The following is a 23197-nucleotide window of genomic DNA, read 5'->3' as shown; positions in this document are numbered from 1 at the left end:
TATAATATTCATAATCTATACCTTAACATAAATAGAGTTCAATAATAATTCATATCGTATCACATCATCTCATTATACAATCATAAAACGTATTAGCGATGTCATACCAGTTGTAAACCAGTGCTAACCTGGTCAAGTGTGCAACTAAGCACGAGAAACGTAAGCATGCATTTTATCATAAAGTACATGTAACGCCCTACTTCCTTAGAGCCGTTACTAAGTGAGTTTTAAGACAAAACAGTGTGCAACGAACTCGCTAACCGAGGTTTTTAAACGAAAGTGTGACTAATTAAAAGTTAAGGCTGTAATCTTAGAAAAATGCGTCGTTTCAATAAAACTTCTAGTATTAAACATTTGGGATCCCAAAATAAGGTTTGAAAACTATTTACATCTTAAAATAAGTTTACAATTGATCAGTTATAAAAAATCATATATTATTACAGCCATTTTCGAATAAACCCCCAACCAAAGCAGTCGGGCAGGCCAAACATGTACGCGTCGCTTCACGCTCTCCGTACTCATGGTTGGTTGACTCAGTCATTGCCCTTACCTGCAACACAGAGCACCCGTGAGCCGAAGCCCAGCAAGAAAACTCATGCAGAACATAACATATGCAATGTATACAGTTTAACATAACAGATAATCCACAAATAAACAAGTCAACCATTAGACTAAGCAAACACGGCCATGCCGCCCCAGAAACCTTACCAAAGCCCTGGGGTATCGGTTCTCACCGTAAGGATAACTCATGTATCCACCGGGCCCCGCCCTGACTATAGCATCCCATGTGCTAGGTGTTACTTCCGGCCCCACTGCCGTACCCGGCCTACGCCGTTCTCGGCCCTTGCCGTTCAATTTACTATAATCACACATATAGCATAACACAACAACATTCCAATAAATATTGATTCATTTAAGTCTACACCCTAACATGTAATGCAATATAGGGCCATGCCCGGCAATCATTTCATCATGCAATATAGGGTCGTGCCCCGCAATCACACTATGGGCCCACGCCCCATCCTACGGGTGTTATAGTTTTCTTACCTGTATTCCGAACCTCCTGATGCACTAAAGTCGCGAGCACGGTCCTCTGGCACGAGCCCCACCAACAACCTAGTCACAACACACAAGAAGCATCCCTCAATACTAATCAAATCAAAAACTGCTTCCCGGGACCAATCCCACACTCTCGGGACTCCCAAATCCCTAAAACAATTCATCGGAAACATCCCCCGAACCCCCGGAGCAAAAGCTCAAAAATGCAACTTTTGGTGCCCTGAAAATGGCCTAGCGCCGCGGCACCCCCCTCAAGGGCCGCGGCGCCCAGCGAGATGCCCCTCTCCTGATGCAACCTCGCGCCGCGGCGCCCAAGAACAGGGTCGCGGCGCTCCTTCGCGAACCCAGAAAATCTGGGTTTTCTCTTGCGTTTCTCCGAGCTAAAACCTTCCAAAATCATACCAAACCAATACCCAAACCCCAAAATCAATTTCAAACATCAAATAGACCATCTAACAACCCATAAACATCATCAAAGACATCCAAACACACAATCAAATCCCCAAAATCCACATCCTTGATTTCAATTTCAGAAAAATAAAAACTCAAAGTTCAAACTTAAACCATGCTCAAATTTCTTAACCCATAACATAATCAAGCCATAAATGTGTACAAAATTCCTTACCTCATATGGAGAATCCATCCCGAAGCTTCCTTCATCTCCTAGGTCTCCAATTCAGCTCCTCCACTCATCTTCTTCTTCTTCATGCCCTAGCTTTTCCCTCTCTTTTCTCTTCTCTTCAAACTCTATCAAGACCAAAATGACTAAGCCCCAAACCGTATACCCCATATAACCCAGCTGCCATTTATCTAATTCCCAACCAAATGACCATTTTTCCCCTCCTTGCCTAACCTTTCCTACCTAAACCTCAAGGGCACTTAAGTCCTTTCATTTCTATTTCATATCTACCATTTTCTTTCTAAAACTTGTTACTCTCAGCAGTAACTAATGGTTACCCAGGTTACTAAATCTCCAATAACCGTCACCCGCTAACTCTCAACTTAGCCATAAAATTCCCGAGGTACCCCTAGGCTCCTCCTGAGCCGGGTATAGAAATCCCGTTGCGACTCTTGAGTTAGCTAGCTCTCTAGGACCGTCTCGGCACGTGCATCACAATAATAACACCACACTCACGTGGTACAATTCACAGAATACAATTATCACATATATGCCCTCAGCGGGCTAAAATTACCAATTTACCCCTATCATGCAAACGAGGTCCACATGCATAATTATTTCACCTAACATGCATACTAACCACGTAGTCATGCATCTCAATGTTCAATTAGTCATATAACATGCTTTAAATCATAACCATGCATTTAACTCATAAAATCACACATAAGTCCCAACCTGCCCTCCTGGCACACTAATCAAGGCCCTTAAGCCTTATTAGCGATTTTGGGTCGTTACAGTACACATGTTCCGATACTACCCTGTCCAACATCTTACCAAACACCAAACAATGTCATAACATAAACATAGGTTATAGCAACTCTGCTCAAGTGTATTCATACCCATGTCAATGTAAGCATGCAACAACGTACATAAACATGCAATATTCATAAACTCATAACATACATAACAAAATCATAACCATAACATACATAAACTTAATTAGATCACATATATATACATTTGTGCATTCAAATGCACACCCTGTGTTATAGTGACCACTTTTCTTACCTAAATTCTAGCAATTAAGTTGATAAAACAACCCAAGTGTGATTTTGTTCAAGAGTCTCTAGGCAAACCTAAACAAAAACGATCAAAATCGATTAATACCAAGCTTAGTTCATGATTCTGGCTCCAAAGTAATAACATCTAAACTTGGCTTAGGTTCTAGATTGTAGATCTTTTCACAAGCTTTCCAACCATATAAAGAACGTCCAAATCCGACATTGGGGTCAAAAGTTATGGTCAAAATAAGAAACCTGAAAATTATAATAGAAAAAAAAATGTATTTGAGCCGCGGCGCCCTCCTATAGAGCTGCGGCGCGACCAAAGTCAGAGAGCAAATTTCAGCCTAAAAGAGACACATTTGAGCCGTGGCGCCACTGCGAAAAAAAACCCATAAATTTATGCGATTTCTCAACCCTCAAAACATCCCAAAACACTAGGGAACTCAAATCTTGCCCCACAATATCTATCCTAACATGTTTCTAACCCTTGGAACCTAGATATTAACATCTCTAAACCTATATTAGACATTCATCAACCCAAAAACAATAACAACAAATCTCATAATTTCAAAAACTTTAAACAAAAGTTGAACACTTACAAATCAAGATCCACCCACCAAAACCCAGACCCTTGTCACCTATGAGATTCCTAGCCCTTCAATAGGCCAAATTGGTAATCTCCTTCAAACCTCAAGCTTTCAAAAAAAAAAAAACTCAGATCAAGAACGAGAGATTGTTCTTGGTCTGTTTCCCCTTCAATCTATTGCCCAAAACCAGAGTCTGAAAATCGTACAAAATCTAAACCTAATTTTCTTATTTATAGATTATTTAATCTGACTTAATTCGTATAAAACCAAATGACCTTTCTGTCCCCAACCTCAAATTTATCCTTAATAATTACTTAAGACCCTTATTGTAATTTCCAACCAAAACTAATAGTTTTAACTTTTGATAATTATGTTTTCTATCATAAAACCCATAATTCCACTTTGACCCCAATACATAACTTCTATTACACTTTGGCCCCTAATACTTGAAGAAACACATGTGAGTGGATTGCTTGACAGAACACATAAATGAACATACATCATAAATCATGCATATCATAATTCATATAATTAAACACATAATGTCATACAATTTACCATAATACCCTTAATAGTAAAAGCAGATATTACAATTGGCACTTAAACCCTCAATACTTGAAGGAACCGTGTCTTGTCGCTACCATACATACACATATCATAATCATGAAATAAATCACACATTATCATGAAATAATAAAAAAAATAATTCACATATGCGTCAACATAAATTACCAAATTGGCCTCACAGGCCAAAATTACCACAATACCCATGAAATGCAAAGGCGGATATTACATCACACTTCACAGCTTCTCTAAAATGTGATTTGCTCCAATCTTTAGGGTCTTTCTTCAGCAACCATTTGTAAGCATTCTCATCTACTTCTTTCAGAGCATTCATTCTTTGAGTAAACTCCACAGGTGTAGTTGCCCGTGCACAACCCCATAACATTTGTATTAATATCAAACTAGGATGTTCTTTTTTGAATTTGAAGTGCAGATGCCTTACACAAAACCTGATTTCACTTCCAATCATAATGTCAGCCAAAGATTTTTCCAAACCCTTCTGTCAGTCACTCATAATTGTGAAAATACTTGGGTTTTCAATGCCAAGATCCTCAACTATTAAATTTAGAAACCAGTCCAAGTTTCGATGTTTTCCTTCTCAGCAATTGCATATGCCACTAGAAATTGTGAGTTGTATGGGTCTATACTTATAGCAGCCAATAACATACCCCTACAATAGCCTTTCAAGAAACATCCATCCAGTCCTAGCAAAGGCCAACAACCCTTATTGAACGCATCCTTACAAGCCTTCAAGTAAATATAAACCCTCTCAAATACTCTTTGGCCATCAACAAGGCTAGTTTTAAGTAAAGCTGTGTTACCTGGGTTGTCTCCATTAGCTGCCTGCAGTAGTCATCAAGGATTAAATATTGATCCTTCATCGAACCCTCCAAAAGATTTCTTGCATAAACCTTAGCCTTGTTGAAAATGGTTTGTGTCATATTGCTGAATTTTGTTTTATGGGTGATTCCCATGAATCATTTGTAGTCCATGTTTGGATTAAGTCTGAACTGCTCCAAGAAATGCTTGGCTAACCATGTGCTTGTCACAAGTTTGTTGTTGAACACTATCCCACAGTGGTGTTCTGACTCGTACTTGTTTATCCTAACAGTCTTCTTATCATTACCCTGAACTCTTCCATAAATAAACCAATCACAACCTTCACCCTTGCATTTGGCTTTTATTCTAGATTTGTCATTGAAAACAAACTTGTATGTTCTATTACTGTTAATAAAATGATATTTCAAGGCCTCCCTTTGATGCTCCATAGTAGGAAATTCCATCCCAAGCTTGAACTCAAATTTCTAAATGTTGACCCTCGAATTGGTCAACGACACGGAGTCAAATAAATGATATAAAGTAAGATGAAAATGAGAAGAACTCCAGACAAAAAGATAAACAACACAAACGATTTATAGTGGTTCGGCTCCAATAGAATGGTAACAACCTATGTTCACTTAGTGTTCTTATTGATGTAGTATTCCAAGAATAGTGATCAATGAACTAGGGTTCACGAGTTTCACTAGATCTCAGATAAATACAATTGTGATGGATAACAACACTCTTTTTCTCTCTTGGAATCTCTTAGCTTAAGCGTTCTCAGGCCAAATGTTCAAAAAATCAAAAATCCCTCTCTTGAGTCCTTTGATTCTTATTTATAGGCTCCAGGAGGTTTAAATGGGCCAATGGGCCTTAATTAAACTTAATACATGAGTATCTAAATAATAATGAAAATTAAAATTAATATGTAATTACAAGATTGCATATTCAAAGGAAATAACTGAATATATGCGACTAGGCTGGTCGCCCATGATTATGATACTTGATAAGCCAATGATCTTCTGGTCGAGGGTTGAGGAGGGTATGCTCACTTAAAACTTCCACGTGTTTCCCACGTGTAGATCAATCCTACCACGTCATTAGGTAGTCCGTTTTTGGGTAAACATTTGCCCCCCAAGTTTATTTTACTGCGACCAGCATAAAGTAAACTTAAATGACCGACCCTTCGTGTGACTTGTCAGAGCCATCAAAGCTATCAGTGCCTTTTCGAAAAAAAGGCAACCAATCATGTCATTGCAATTTCCCAAAAGGCGATTTGACGACTATCACATTTTTCCATGGCTCGAAAAATCATCCCACATCATTACCTTATTAATCGCGCCTTAACCAATATAAATAACCTCACAGTTTCACTTTTTACTCTCCCTTTTTTCCTCAAGTATACTGAAGAACGAAACACGAAGAACCCAGAAAACTCAGACGACTTCGGTGATCCGTGGAGTCTTTGTTTAGCCACTTGAATTAACGCTCGTATCTCCCCTTCAACTTTCTATTCAAGTAAGTCCCTTGAACTTCTTTGTCTCTGAGATGCCATGCAATAGTTATATTTTGAGTTTTCTGGTGTGTTTTGGATTCTGAGTTCTCGAATGGTCTTGAAAAAATTATTGGGGTAATCGGGCTAGTAGGTATTAACATGACAAGATAAGGAAAATCACTAAACGAGGCTTAGGAATTGACTTAGGAATTGAGATTACTAATTTAGGGTGCAAAATCGAAGTAAAATTCAATTTTTAGGCATTCAGAAAAAACTGGGTTTTTCCCTCCCTTTTTCAGAGTTGAAAATTTTTCTTTGAAAAACTTTTCATTTCTGCTTTTTAATCCGTTTTCCAAACTGTTCGCATATTATTTAGTGTTTAAGTTAGAATGCTGATGGTCGTATAAAAGCCTAACTTTTATACATGAGCAACGTTATCACAACGCTCTCACTTCTTCAGTCTATTGGTCGTAGATTCTCATCTCCCCTTCTCTGTTTGCAAATTTTCATGCACGACCCGTGGGGAGGTGAGAGGCTGATCGACGACGACTTGCTCGCTCTACTGCTTGAAGATCAAGAAAAGCCATCGCTGCAATTCTCAGACATTCCCTTTTCTCAACACAACCCCACAAACAGACCACCGACTAGCCCAACAAATATGGGTCGCATGAAGTCCATTGCTCAAAGAAAAAAGAATACAACCAAGCCTTCTACTACTTAGCCTACTCCTCGGGTTGAAACTCCTCCGACCAACCCTCAACCTGTAAACACTTCCCCGCTAGACATTCAAACCAAAGCCCAACCTCGCGACGTCCTCCGACTAGAGGTCGAATGGTACGTGGCACCTCCTAGTATTATTACAGCTAGGATGGTAGCCAATTATCTCAAGAAGTACGACCTTCCTGGGATAACCCTCATCAAGCCTTCGATTGACCAGTGAGCAAACCTACCTAGGGGTTCCTTCAGCACCTGGTTGAGGTATCACATCGAGGCAGGGGCAACCTTGCCTCTACGTCCATTTTTTCAGGGGGTGGCCAACTATTTCAAGGTCGCTCCTTTTCAAATCACCCCAAATGGATATAGAGTACTTTCTGCTCTCTATATCCTTTACAATCACAAGAAGTGGCCCGTTCCTACGCCACACGAGATCAATTATTTGTCTGATCTCAAATCCAACCCCAACCACAACAACACGGGGTTCTTCCATTTCTACCACTATGAATTTGCTCGCACCTTCCTGAGTGACACTACCTACAAGTTCAATGTGGGGAAGTACTTCTAGGAGTACTTTTTAACACCAGACCTGGTCGCCCACAACCTGGCCTTCACTGAAGGAGGTAAGTCATTTACTTACTGGTCGTTTGTTTTCTTTTAGCCTTCCTATACACATTTTAGAACTTCGGTGTCGTTCAGGTCCATGGTATCGACCAGTCCCCACTCCAGACATGGAGATACGGGCAGCAACCCTGGCCAGCATGACAAACATCGAAAAGAGTGTCAAAGAGCTAGTCACAGAGAATAACCTAAGGCTGGTCGGTCTTCTTGTACCTCACTAGGATGTGAGGGAATCGACAGCGGGAAGTGCTACCGAGGAAGAAGTTCCCAAGTAGCACTAGGATGTGTCACAACCCCCGAGGAGGAGGACTATGGGAGTGACCAACAGGGAACCCTCCAGCACTATGCGAGCCGCTGCTGCCCCTGCTCAACAAGGAAAAGGCAAGCATAAGCTTTCTGAACACCCCGAGCCTATACTTGAGTCCTCAGATGAGAACGGTACTGACTCCTCACTCTTAGACAATTTGCCCATTCCCTGTCATTTATTTGACAGGGACAACAACTTTAAATACGCGACTAGTTTAGATTCAGACTTCTTCATGGCAGAGAGTGAGTGTAGCAGTAGTACAATAGATAATGTAACGACCAGTAGTTGTAGCTCGGGTATTTTACTTATAATTTCTTTTCTCTCCATTTTCCTTGTATTTTTTGTATGACAACTTTCCCTGACTAATCGTATGTTTCTTTTCATCAGACATGCCTGCCAAGAAGGCGTTCGATTTATACACCAACCCCATTACCACAACTTCTGCGAACAAGAAGAAATCGAACTGGCGCCGCCCGAAGAAGGCTGCAGTGACCCATCCGTTGAAAGGGCTCTGGTGGAGGACCTTCCTGCACCAACTCCTCCACAAGAGACGACTCCTCCTCCAGGTCCTGCAGACTAGAATCCTCCAGCTCCCACCGACCAGAACCCTCCAGCTGCCACCAACCCCAACTCTGCTGCTCAGCCAGATGAAACTCTGGTCGAGGCTATTTTAAATTCCGCCTGCACTTCGGCCAGCAACAGGCTGAAGAAACTGTCTAGACACCGACGTAGTTAGGAATCCTTCAGCAACGCCCCCACCATGCCAGTCGACCAGCTTCTTAATCGTGCGTTGAACAAACTACTCACTATAAGTCGCTGCTTTTACTATGGTTTGATTACTTTTCTCTCTGATTGATAATAACAGCTTTTTATTTTTTCTCTGATCGCAGGGGATTCTGACCATGAGTACCGGTTGGCGCCGCTTGGAGGAGGCAGCCGCCAAGCATGCTGAAGAAATCAAGGCGGTTGAGGGAAGGCTCGCCGAGCAGTACAAGGTGGTCGAGGCCAAGCATGTTGAGGAGTTGCGAGCAGCTGAGGCTAAGATCGCCAAGCTTGAGGAGGACCTAAAGAAGAAGGAGGACTCCGTGGTCAAAATTTCTGCCTCCAAGGAGAGGTATAAGGAAGCCTCGCTGATAAACTACCGAGAAGCTAACAAACTTCAAGCAGAGTTTGAAATCAACCGCAAAGAGGTTGTCGACCTCGAGGAGACCAACGCTCGAAACTTGGAGAAGTATGAGGGAGCGGCGTTCCAGTGCTTCTACATGTTTTGGAAGAGCAATCCCAAGGCTGACTTTATCTACTTACCAGACCCTTAAGGCAGGCTAAGTTGGCGAAGTGCATTGCTCGGCTGGAAGAGGAGGTGAGGGCTCAGGGATCCCTTGAGATATCTTTGGCAACAGGTATCGAGGGCGTCAATGAAGATGCTGGGGCCACAGTCGACCAGCAACCACAAGAGCCTCAATAAGATCCTCCTATTGCCTCATAAATTTTTACCTGTATTTATTTTAATTTGTAACTTGGGACACACGAACCTCGGTTCGTGATGTAAAGACAATTTACTTTTTTGCTGAACAGGCAGCTTTTTCTTTTAATTAACAATTTCATCCGAGCAGAAACTGCTCACAGTGAAAAGGATTTTATTTTTGACATTATAATATTTGCACTTTATTATAACATCTGTTCGCATGACCGAACTTAGCATAGCACTTTGTTTTGATTTAATAAAATTTAAACAAAATTTTGAAAAATGCTCTAAGTACCGTAGCATGCTTTCCCTTCTTTTTCTCGTGTGTTTACATATACTTATTGATATGCTTTGCTTACTTGATACCTTATATGCCCCCAAGTGATTCAGGAGCTTAAGGTCCTTGGTCACTTGCCTTGACCAAGACCTGTTCGAACATTACTGCTCAGAATAAATACTTATAGAAATGATAATAGAGCAAAACAATACATGTAATGAGAAAATACTTGTAGTAAATACAATAATTGGCAAGAATAACTGGCTGCGCACAGTTCCTTTTAATTCTCATAATAAATGGACAATCGTGTCTGTACGAGTGATCAAAAATTTGATCTTACACTTATAAGCGATCAGTCATATGATTGACTAACCCTTGTTCATAAACTTGTAAAAAGTGAAATTAATACAAGCCAATTCTTTAAAAAGAAGTGTTTATTGATAATACTTGAGCATGTGTTCTCCATTCCAATAGCGAGGAATGAGATCTCCATTTAAGGGAGTAAGTTTATAGGTGCCTGGATTAAGGACTTCTTTGATTTGGTATGACCCTTCCCGGTTAGGTCCAAGCACTCCAGCAGCTTGATCGTGGGTGTTGAGGAAAAATCTTCTAAGTACCAAATCTCCCGCATTAAATTTTCTTTCGCATACTTTAGAGTTGAAATACCGAGCGACCTTTTGCTGGTAAGCTGCTACTCGGAGTTGAGATTGCTCACGCCTTTCATCGACCAAATCAAAAGATTCCATCAATAACTGACTATTAACGTCTTGATCGTATGCTAACCTTCGATGCGATGGCGGATCTAATTCAACAGGAAACATAGCTTCATACCCATAGGCCAAGGAAAATGGAGTATGGCCTGTTGTTGTTTGGTGGGATGTTCTGTACGACCAAATGACTTCAGGTAACTGTTCTGGCCATGCCCCCTTCGATTCTTCATGCCTTTTCTTCGGAGTATCCTTCAGTGTCTTGTTGACAGCTTCAACCTGTCTGTTTTCCTGTGGATGAACTATTGAAGAAAAACTCTTGATAATCCCATGCCTTTCACAAAATCAGTGAACAGATCACTATCAAATTGTGTGCCATTATCTGAAACAATCTTCCTTGGCAGCCCATAGCGACACACGATGTTCTTGACCACAAAATCGAGAACTTTCTTGGTCATTATTGTTGCAAGTGGATCAACTTCGACCCGCTTTGTGAAGTAGTCAACAGCAACCACAACATACTTGACGTTGCCTTTTCTCGTGAGCAAAGACCCAATCCAGTCTATTCCCCACACTGCGAATGGCCACGAGCTTTGAGTCTGTTTTAGCTCATTGCGGACTGCTCGTGGTATCTTGGAAAATCTTTGGCACTTGTCGCATTTTTGAACAAAATCCGCAGAGTCTTCATTCATTGTTTTCCAGAAGTATCCTTGCCTTAAGATCTTTTTTGATAAACTCTGCCCCCCAACATGATCTCCACTAAAACCTTCGTGGACTTCTCGCATTAATGATTTAGCCTTTTCTTTTGAAACACACCTTAGAAGTGGCATTGAGTACCCCCTTCTGTATAAAACTCCGTCGACCAGGATAAACTGAGCTGACTGCCTCTGGAGGGCTCTTGCTTTGTTTCTGTCTGATGGTAATACTCCATGTTCTAAGTACTCAATGAAAGGTGCCATCGATGTGTCTGCTGCTTGGATTACCAGGGAGGTTTCTTCTATTTGGATGCTTGGAGCGGATAAACGTTCAACAAGCACTATATTTAAGGTGTCAGCATCCTTTGCACTTGCTAACTTGGCCAAAGCATCAGCATTTGAGTTCTGGTCGCGAGGTACCTGCTGGAGAGTATATTTTTCAAATTGTGCCAACAAATCCTTTGCTTTATTTAAATAAGCAACCATCTTTAGACCCCTGGCTTGATATTCTCCGATAATTTGATTAACCACTAACTGGGAGTCACTATAGATTTCAAGCAACTTTATGTTCATGGCCTTGGCTAATCTTAATCTTGTGAGCAGAGCTTCATACTCGGCTTCGTTATTGGACGTTGTGAAGTCGAATCTGATTGCGTAGTGGAAATGATGTCCTTCAAGCGTGACCACAATCACACCCGCTCCAGCGTTGTGCACGTTAGAAGAGCCATCTACGAACAACTTCCAAGAGGGAGTTTGGCTTTGAGGTTCAGCTTCTTCTGTCGGCTCAATGTCCTGGAGCCCCGTAAATTCTGTGACAAAATTTGATAGAGCTTGTCCCTTTATTGCAGCTCGTCGCAAGTAATAAATATCGAACTGTCCAAGTTCAACTGCCCATTTCAATAATCGACCAGTGACTTCTGGTTCCTACAGGACTTGCCATAGTGGCTGGTAGGTGAGTACTGCGATGGGGTGAGCTTGGAAGTATGGTCGTAGCTTTCTGGAGGCTAAGATCAAGAAGTAGGCTAATTTCTCAATGGGTAGATATCACAGTTCTGCTCCTATTAGCCTTTTGCTTATATAATACATAGCCTTTTGCACCTGTTCCTCCTCTCTTACCAGGACAACACTAGCAGCATATTCTGTGACATCCAAATAGATGAACAAAGTTTCCTTTTCAACCAGCTTAGATAAAATCAGTGGTTGCAACATATGAGACTTTAGATCCTGGAAAGCCTGTTCGCACTCCTCCGTCCATTCGAATTTCTTATTGCCCCTAAGTAGATTAAAAAATGGGACGCACTTGTCCATAGATTTGGAAATAAATCTACTTAAGGCAGCAATCCTCCCGGTTAAGAATTGAACATCTTTTATCTTTGTTGGCGACTTCATCTCGATTAGGGCCTTGATCTTTTTGAGATTAGCTTCAATGCCTCGTGAGTCCACTATAAATCCCAATAATTTCCCTGATCCAACTCCGAAGGAACACTTAAGGGGATTCAGCTTCATCTGATACTTGTTTAAGATGTTGAAGCACTCTTGTAGGTCCCTAATGTGTTCTTCTACCTTCTTCAACTTAACCAGCATGTCATCAACATATACTTCCATGTTTACTCCGATCAACTCTTTGAACATGTGATTGACTAATTGCTGGTAAGTCGCACCAGCGTTTTTCAAACCGAAAGGCATTACTTTGTAACAGTAAAGCCCTATATCAATTCGAAAGCTAGTGCGATCCTCATCAGGTGGGTGCATGCTAATATGATTATACCCAAAATATGCATCCATGAATGATAGGATCTCGTACCCTGAAGTGGCATCGACCAGTTGGTTGATCCTTGGGAGTGGGAAACAATCCTTCGGGCATGCTTTATTATGGTCTGTGAAATCCACGCATGTTCTCCACTTGTTATTTGGTCTGGGAACCAGTACGAAATTAGAGACCCATGATGGATAAAACGCTACCCTGATGAATATGTTCTCCTTCAGCTTCTCGACTTCTTCTTTTAGTGTTTTCGATCTATCTTTGTCGAGCAGCCTTCTTTTCTGTTGTACTGGTGGAAATTTTTTATCTATGTTCAGGATATGGCTGATAACTGCTGGGTCAATCCCAACCATATCTTTGTGCGACCAGGCAAAGACCTTCTGGTTCTTCTTCAAAAATTCCACCAGTTTTTGTTTTGTTGTTGTCTCTAAGTTTTTACCGACTTTCACAACCCTGGTCGGATCTGACTCATCGAGTTGGACCTCCTCGAGGTCCTCGACTGGTCCTACATCTTCTTCAAAATCCCCAAAGTGAGGATCTAAATCCCTATCCTCACTTTGGGCAACACCCTATTTGGTGACGTGCTCACCTGATTGGGCTTGTATCTCATTGGCTAATTGCAACCCTTTTTCGGCTTCTTCCCTCGATCCACTCTTTTTCGATTTAGTAATTGAGGAATTGTAGCATTCCCTTGTTTCTCGCTGGTTACCCAACACGCATCCTATCCTTGCGTCAGTTGGAAACTTCATGGCGAGGTGCCAAACCGAGGTTACGGCTCGCATGTCGACTAGAATAGGCCTTCCAATAATAGCATTATATGTAGAAGGACAATCAACTACTATAAAAGTTGTGAGTAATGTCCTGTTCGTAGGTGCAGTTCCTGCTGTGATCGAAAGCCTGATCGACCATGTTGGCGCGAGCCTTTCACCAGAAAAACCATAAATGGTTTGGTTGCATGGCTCCAAATCCTTCACGGACAACTTCATCCTTTCCAACGAAGACTTATACAGAATATTTACTGAGCTCCCTGTGTCCACTAACACCTACTTAACCATCATATTGGCGATTTGGACATCCACGACCAGAAGGTCCAAATGAGGGAATCGGACATGTGAGCGTCAAGCTTAGAGAAAGTTACCAGTTCTTCCTCTGTTCGAGCTTTCTTGGGAGTTCGCTCCTCCACATTCAGCATTTCAATGTCTTGGTCGTGGCGTAATGTTCGGGCATATCACTCCCTTGCCTTCCCACTATCTCCTGCTAGGTGTGGTCCGCCACAGATTGTTAGCAGCGTACCCGCCACGGGAGCGGGCTGTAAAGGGGGCGAGTGTTGGCGTACAGGTGCCTGCTCATTACCTCCCTGAGCCTCTTGCTGAGAACCTCCAGTGGCTCGTACGTTTCTCCTCAGGTGTCCTTGTTTGATAAGGAACTCAATTTCATCTTTCAGCTGGTTGCACTCATTGGTGTCATGACCATAGTCGTTGTGAAAATGACAAAGCTTGATTGTATCTCTCTTGGAGATATCTTTCCTTATCGGAGCTGGTCGCTTGTAAGGGACATTGGTGCTGGTCGCCTGGTACAGCTCCACTCTGCTTTCGACTAGGGCCGTGTAATTGGTGAATCTTGGCTCGTATCTGTTACCCTTAGGGCGCTTATTCTCAAATGTCGATGGCTCATTGTTTGCCCTTTTTCCACCATTTTCCCATTGTTTTTGCTGTTGCTGTTGGGTTTATCTGACCCATTGGTGACTTTGGCGGGATCTTCCTTTGGTCCCTTGTCTCTTGCAGGCGACTTCCCTTCATTAGGAATTGCCTCTTCGAGCTTGATGTACCGGTCTGCTCGATCCAGGAATTCTTGGGTACTCTTCACCCCATTCTTCCTTAAACTGTTCCAGAGGGGTGAGTGGCGCCACACTCCAGCAGTAAGTGCCATCATTTTCCTCCCATCGCCAACCATCTTAGCTCCAGTTGCTGCTCGCATAAAACACTGGACATATTCCTTTAAGGATTCTCCCTCCTTCTGGTGTATCTCGACCATTTGGTTGGCTTCAGTCGGATGTACTCGATCAGCGTAGAATTTCCTGTAGAACTCCTTTACGAACATCTCCCATGACACTATGCTAGCAGGAGGGAATTTGAAAAACCATTTCTGAGCAGTATCGGATAAGGTGGCCGAAAAGATTCTGTAGCGAGCATCATCCGAAACCTTCTGGATGTCCATTTGTATCTCAAATTTATTCACATGAGATACCGGGTCCCCATATCCATCAAAGTTGGGCAATATTGGCATCTTAAATTTTCTTGGGGTTTCTGCCATTGCTATTCTCTGTATGAATGGAGTTCCTCTTCTCCGATCATACTCGATGTGGGATGTTCGGCTCCCCACTAGCTGTTGTACGACCTGATTCAGCACATCAATCTGGGCCTGTACTGCGTTTGGTAACGCTGGGGCGGCAGGTGTTGGAGGAGCGTACTCATCGTGCCTTTCCCGCCTATCGTTGAGCACATCCCTCAAGTCATCATCTCTATGCCTTTGCTCACTAGCACCCAACCGATCAAAGACGTTAGGTTGCCTAGGCTGCCCCCCAGTGTTCTGGCTCGCAGGCCTATTTTCTCTTGGTGGGGGATTCCGCTCTCCACCCTTCTCTCCTTGTCTTCGATCAGCATTTCCTCTGCCAGAATTAACTTCATTGTAGCCTTGCCATCTCTAAAATGTGATCGGTTATGTCATGACCTGCTAATCACACTGTCACCTCCTCTTGTTGGTACCTCTTGAGCGTCAGGGGGAGGCCTGCGTTGGTCGGTGGGTCCCCAGGCATTATTATGTCGTGGGGAGGCCTTGACCACAGAGCCAGACTTGGCATGCCTTCTGTTAGCAGAAGGATCTTGTCCCCTGCTCGGAGGATTCAGTTCCTCAGCAGTTTTGTGTCTAGGGCTTCAGGGAGGCTGTCCGGCACTATTCTGCCTTTGCTGTTGGGGATTATCTCGACCAGAACAAGAAGGTGGTTGTTGCTCAGGATTTTGAAATGGAATATCCTGTTGAGCCACATAAGGTTGTTCTGGCCTCTGAGATCTTGCTGACTGAGGTGGAGGACTTGGGTTTGGGCCTTTTTGTGGTGGTACACTTGGTGGCTGATTCAGTTGAGAAGTTGGTGTACGTTGTCCTCGGGCCAACTGAATGGCTGCTTCCAGGGCGGTAGTGGCATCTCTCTGTCGGCGGTCCATGACAGCCTACCACTCATTCAACTCTTGACGTTGAAGGTCGATTTCCCTCTGCTACAACGCCATCGTCTCAGCCACATTCTCCTGATTAGCCCTCAGATTGGATAACTCCTCCTGCAACACAATCAGTGTTGTCCTTGAGGTCTTAGAATCCATCTCCTCCTCTTTGAAATCCAACTATGGTTCATCTTCAACCACATTTTGTGGAGGAGGCTGGGTGGATGCAGCACTAGAAGTTTGTCCCGTCTTTCTAGATGTTTTCGCCATTTTATTTTATTAGAAGTCTTGAGTTCGTCTCTCAATGATAGCACCAAAATGTTGACCCTCGAATTGGTCAACGACACGGAGTCAAATAAATGATATAAAGTAAGATGAAAATGAGAAGAACTCCAGACAAAAAGATAAACAACACAAACGATTTATAGTGGTTCGGCTCCAATAGAATGGTAACAACCTATGTTCACTTAGTGTTCTTATTGATGTAGTATTCCAAGAATAGTGATCAATGAACTAGGGTTCACGAGTTTCACTAGATCTCAGATAAATACAATTGTGATGGATAACAACACTCTTTTTCTCTCTTGGAATCTCTTAGCTCAAGCGTTCTCAAGCCAAATGTTCAAAAAACCAAAAATCCTCTCTCTTAAGCCCTTTGATTCTTATTTATAGGCTCCAGGAGGTTTAAATGGGCCAATGGGCCTTAATTACACTTAATACATGAGTATCTAAATAATAATGAAAATTACAATTAATACGTAATTACAAGAGTGCATATTTGAAGGAGATAACTGAATATATGTGACCAGGGTGGTCGCCCATGATTATGATACTTGATAAGCCAATGATCTCCTGGTCGAGGGTCGAGGAGGATATGCTCACTTAAAACTGCCACGTGTTTCCCATGTGTAGATCAATCCTGCCACGTCATCAGGTAGTCCATTTTTGGGTAAACACTAAACTTGTTAGCAAGGTTGTATTCACTCTTACTCTTTCTAACAGTGTGCTCATCATCATTACACAGGCAGTTGAGATCATCCTCATATATTACTCCTTCAGAATCAACATAATCTTGCTCATTGCAATGCTCTGCACTGAAGACCACCATTTTCTTGGATCAGTTGTGTTCTCTAGATCATTTTTATGTTCACCATCATCAGCATAATCTTCCTCTTCCAACAGAAAGTCATCATCTTTCTCAGCCTTCCTCTTCCCCTTTCTCCTCTTCTTGTTACACTTCCTTAGGGGCTGCTTGCCTGTTCTTTTAGTCTCAGTCGTAGTGTTATCTTCTAATTCAGGATCTACTTGGTCTTCTTGAGATGGTACTTGGGCTTGGGGTGGGAAGGGTAACTCTTTTTCATGATCTTGAGGTGGTATTTGGGCTTCGGGTACTTTGAAGTTGGGTTCATGGGCTTCATGAGTTTGAGGTGGTATTTGGGCTTAGGGTGGGAAGGGTAACTCTGTTTCATGGGCTTCATGAGTTTGAGGTGGTATTTGGGCTTGGGGTGGGAAGGGTAACTCTGTTTCATGGGCTTTGAAGTTGGGTTCATGGGCTTCGATTTCAGCTGGTTCCTGGGGTTCAAAATAATCATCTCAGGCCAAGACTTCTTCTTCTTCATCACTGTCCAAAACAACCAAATCAGGGGCATCATCTACCTCTTCAACATCATCCACATCCACATCCTCTTCACTACCATCAGTGACAAATCCCTCAGGAAAACCCTCTGCATTTACTCAACCATCCATATCCACTTCAGCATCATCTGGTAACTCTTCAATTCTACATTTTGGTAGAGTGATAGTTTCATAGTAACTGACAGCAGGAGCCACATAATCCTTGTAAGGCAAGACCAAGAAGATATCAACCATCCTATACCTCCTTGCTTTCATATCAAAGATCATTATCCTAATATCTTCATCTGAAACTAACATGACACTTTTGTGTACAAAGTTCCCATATGGCCTCCACCAAAAACCAACAGGCAGCTCATACCCAATATCCATTGCAATTTTCTCCAAATCATACCTGCTGAAACATTCCCAACCACAGTAATCAAAATAATCTATCTCCCCCATCAAGATGAATGAACCACCTCCCCCATGATGCACACTAATTGTGAATAACTCAAACTTCAAATCTGCCAATAAAAAAAAATACATTGATTATTTACAGTTAAGTGCATATTTTGTTTCTATAATAGGGTCCCATTCCTATTCCTCATATAGACAAAACCAAAGAGCATGTAACACTCTAGATAGCCAAGACCGCTACACTTTGTATTTATAAAGGTGCAGGACTTGCTAATCAAGTCATTTAGTTAAAAAAAATGTATCACTGAAACCATTAATGAATTAGAGTTAAAAGGTTTTGGTCACAAAAGATACATTTTATATAACTAAACATTTTTTACAAGGGATCCTAGAAGAAACAGTGTTTGAAAGTCAGTTTACGAAATTTCTAGTGTACAAACAACTACTAGCCACTCTAAGGGCAAAATAGATATTTATGGCCCTCCTGTTCCTGTCTCCTCCTCAACCGTGGTGGCTGAGCAGCTGATCATGTACATTCCGCCTTCAGAGCTCTCCGATTCAAGGCTGATCAGGCTTACCCTTTCCTTTACTTGCACCACGTAGCACCAGTGAGCCAAGGCCCAGCAAGAAAACATGGCATCTTATTACAAACAATGATAACAATTAGATAACTCTTAAGGCATGTTCTTACACTTAGCATACCACATTAATCACATAGTTCATAGACATACCCAGAAAATTAACAAACCAACACTCAGCTATTCAGGATGACAAATCCATCAACCAATAATAATAATCAAATCAAATGATAATTAGGGTCGACGCCCTTAGGTCACACCCTCTGTTTAACCCCACTAACTCCGGTCCGCTTAAACCGAGCTCAGTGAATAATAAGCTCTCCTCAGCTACTAGTGGCTAAGCCGCACCCTGTGCGCCAATGTAAACTCCGGCACTCTTAGGCCATTTTCTTGTTATTCATATGGCATAATACCATCCTTTATAAAGCATACAAAACAGGGAACCCTTAGTCCCATTATAAATTCACAACCGGGTGCAATTTTCTTACCTTTAATTTCCAAATGTACTGATTACGAGAGATGTCCCTTGAGCACAATCCGTTTCCTGAGCCCCTAGCTTATACCTAGTCACAACCAAGATAAAGGATACCATTAATAATTGTAAAAAGCTTTCCGGATAAGGTTCTAGCCACCGGGACATTGAATTCCACCAAACACGGTAGTAGAATCGATTCCGAGCACCCTAGGTTATGTTCCCGTGCTTAAAAACTCCAAAAGGCCACAAATGTCCTTAAGGGCCGCGACTCAAGCTCCCTATGCTGCAACATGGCCCCAATCAGAGGCTCAGCCTCACCCAAAAACTGACACGGGCCGCGGCCTTACATACCCCATGTCGCGGCTCGCCCTCCATCTCCAGCACCCATCTGCTTCAGAGGGCCGCGACACACCAGGAACTATGCCACGGCCCGACCCCTTCAAACCCAGAAAAACTACCATTTTTAACACCCAAACCTCACTCAAAACCACCCATAACCATCCCAATAATATACTCTAATTATGACAAATATACTTGCATGAATTCAGAAGCATAAGCCAGTAGAAACCTAATCTAAAAACTCACCAAAACACCACTTTAATTTCTGAAACCCACACACTCAAGAACACCAAAACCAGTCAGAAAAACCCAGAATCCAAACACTATATCATAAATTGGAGCTTACCTTCACTGAAGAATCAATCCTCTAAGCAATTACTGAGCTAACACCCAAGCTTTCTGCCTTAATTCAACCTTGAAGTTAAGAACCTAAGAACTCTTAGAATCCAGCCCTAAAACAACATAATCAATTGATCAAAAATGTAATTCAATGCTTACCTCTATTCCTGGTTAGTTTCCTTAGCTTCTACTAAGTTAATCTTCCAAAATCTCTACTCAATTCACTGAATTCCAGCCAAGTTCTTCTTGGTTCCTTGTGGTTTCCCTTAGTTTTTCTGTAGATTTCCTTGAGAGAGAAAAATAGGAAGAGAGAAGGGCCGGTTCTTGATGTTTCCACCACTTTCTAAGTTTTTTTTATCTATCCTTAAGCAATTAAGTCAATCCCGAGGGCTCGGGGTACTGAAAATGTCCTCGAGGGCAAAATGATAAAATTCCCCAGTATTCCCACCTAAGTTTCCTAACCTCAAATATATCTCCAATTTTTATATTTCCATAACCCGAAAACCCAAATAACCATCTAATACCCGAAATACCCCTTGACTTTGCCCAAGTCAAGTATTAGGTCCTGTTGTGACTTTCCCGCTAACTAGCTCCCTAGGATCGCCTCAAGTCGCATGCTGCGGATTTACCCACATAATAATGTGGTCCTCACAATTATAACATATAATCACATTTATGCCCTCAACGGGCTAAAATTACACATATACCCCTTTAAGCTAAACGGGGCCTACATGCATACTAATACTCGTAGACATGCATCTCACATATACATTCATATAACCATACAAGCATGCTTGTCACAGAATCATGCATTAAACTACTTAATTTACACATAAACCAATTGTGCCCTCCTGGCACACTAATCAAGGCCCTTAAGCCTTATTAGTGATTTTGGGTCGTTATAACTATCTCCTCCTACTGAGAATTTCTTCCTCAAAATTTACCTGAATAACTCGGGATACTGATCCCGCATCGCCGTCTCAAGCTCCCAGGTTGCTTCTTCGACCTTGCTATTCCTCCACAATACTTTAACTAGCGGAATTGTCTTATTCCGTAGAACTTTGTCCTTCCGGTCTAAAATCTGAACCGGTTGTTCCTCATAGGACAAATTTGTTTGCAATTCCAAGTCTTCATACTTTAGCACATGCGTCGTATCTGAGACATACTTCCGCAACATAGAAACATGGATCACATCATGAACTCCCGACAACGACGATGGCAAGGCCAACCTGTACGCCACCTGTCCAATCCTTTCTAGAATCTCGAAAGGTCCAACAAACCGAGGGCTGAACTTTCCCTTTACTCAAAATCTCCTCACCCCTCGTAGTGGTGAAACTCGTAGAAACACGTGGTCCCCAACCTGGATACTGTTCAACTGTGTAAGTCGACTTCACTGGCGGAAAATGATCTGACTTGGTGTATCTGTCCACTATCACCCACACCGAGTCATAAAGTCCTACTCTCCTGGGTAGACATCCCACAAAATCCATGGTAATGTCCTCCCACTTCCACTCGGGAATACCCAAAGGCTGAAGCAATCCTGCTGGTCGCTGATGCTCAGCCTTCACCTGTTGACATGTCAAACATCTGGCCACATACTCCACCACATCCTTCTTCATCCTGGGCCACCCATATAGTCCGTAGATCCTGGTACATCTTCGTGGTACCCGGATGAAGCGAGTACGGCGTAGTGTGAGACTCATCTAGTATCTCTCGTCTGATCCCTTCATCTGCTGGAACATAAATCCGTCCCTGATATCGAAGCATACCAGGCTCGGAAACTGAATAATCCTTAGCTACCCCGGCTAAGACATTCTGCCGAACTTCCTGTAACTGCACATCTACCAATTGACCCTCCTTGATCCGCTTTAGTAGGGTCGACTGCAAGGTAAAATTGGCCAATCGGCCCACCACTAGCTCTATCCTTGCCCTGGTCATCTCATCTGCTAACTCTCTAGAGATCTAAACAGAACTAAATAACTGCCCCAAGCCCCTCCAGCTCAATGCATCTGCCACAACATTGGCTTTCCCTAGGTGGTAAAGAATATCACAATCATAATCCTTAACCAACTCCAACCAACGCCTTTGTCTCATGTTCAGATCCTCTGGGTGAAGAAATACTTCAAACTCTTATGGTCAGTGTATATCTCGCAATTCTCCCCATACAGGTAATGTCTCCACACCTTCAGTGCGAATACCACTGCCGCCAGTTCCAAATCATGGGTAGGATACCGTTGTTCATACTCCTTCAGCTGCCGCGATGCATAAGCTATAACTTTCTCATTCTGCATCAACACGCAACCTAAACCCATCCTCGATGCATCATAGTATACTTCAAAATTTCCTTCCTCCGAAGGAAGACTCAACACAGGTGCAGTAATATGCCGTCGTTTCAACTCTTGGAAACTGTTTTCACACTTCTCTGACCAAACAAACTTCTGATTCTTCCTTGTCAACTGTCATTGGTGTAGCGATCTTCGAGAACCCTTCTACAAACTGCCTGTAGTAACACGCTAACCCGAGGAAACTCCGAACCTCCGAGGCGTTCCTTGGCCTTGACCAATCTCCCACTGCCTCTACCTTGGACGGATCCACCTTAATCCCCTCTGCGCCAACAATATGCCCAAGAAAAGTCACCTTTGGCAACCAAAACTCACACTTCTTAAACTTGGCATATAACCGATGCTCCCTTAACCTCTGTAAGACCTGTCGAAGATGTCGCTCGTGCTCTACCTCTAAACTGGAGTACACTAAGATGTCGTCGATGAAGACAATGACGAACTGATCCAAGAAGTCCTTGAACACCTGGTTCATTAGATCCATGAAAGCTGCCGGGGCATTGGTCAAACCAAAAGACATGACCAAGAACTCATAGTGCCCATACCGCGTTCGGAAGGCCGTCTTCGGTATGTCCTCGTCCTTGATCCTTAGCTGGTGATAAGCAGATCGAAGATCAATCTTTAAGAACACTGTCTTTCCCTGCAACTGATCGAACAAGTCATCGATCCTTGGTAGACGGTACTTATGACAGTCAGAATCCCGTGATCTGTAAGGGGAAAGACCGGGTAAGCTGTGCAATCCCACACTGCCTGGGGAAGGTCAAGTGTGATGATTCTAAGACTGTGTAGGTATGAAACTACACAGTTGAAGATGGCTTAAATTGATTGATGGGTACTACCTATATCAACAAGATGCATCTTCTTTTCGGTAGCCCATCACTTGAGAACTCCAAAGTTAAGCGTGCTTGACCTGGGGTAATCTAGGGATGGGTGACCTCCTGAGAAGTTTTCCTGGGAAGCATGTGAGTGAGGACAAAGCATGCTGAAAAGACTCGTGTTGGTTTGTAGGGCCAGTCGTCATTCCAGAAAGCAGCCATAGTGACGTGGGGCGTCACAGTACTTATTCTTGATGGTCAACTTGTTCAATTCTCTGTAGTCTATACACATCCTCGAATTCCCGTCCTTC

Source organism: Humulus lupulus, chromosome 4, assembly GCF_963169125.1.
Source record: "Humulus lupulus chromosome 4, drHumLupu1.1, whole genome shotgun sequence".
Classification (NCBI taxonomy): Eukaryota; Viridiplantae; Streptophyta; class Magnoliopsida; order Rosales; family Cannabaceae; genus Humulus; species Humulus lupulus.
The sequence above is the reverse complement of the archived record's forward strand: the minus strand, read 5'-3'. Positions refer to the sequence as shown.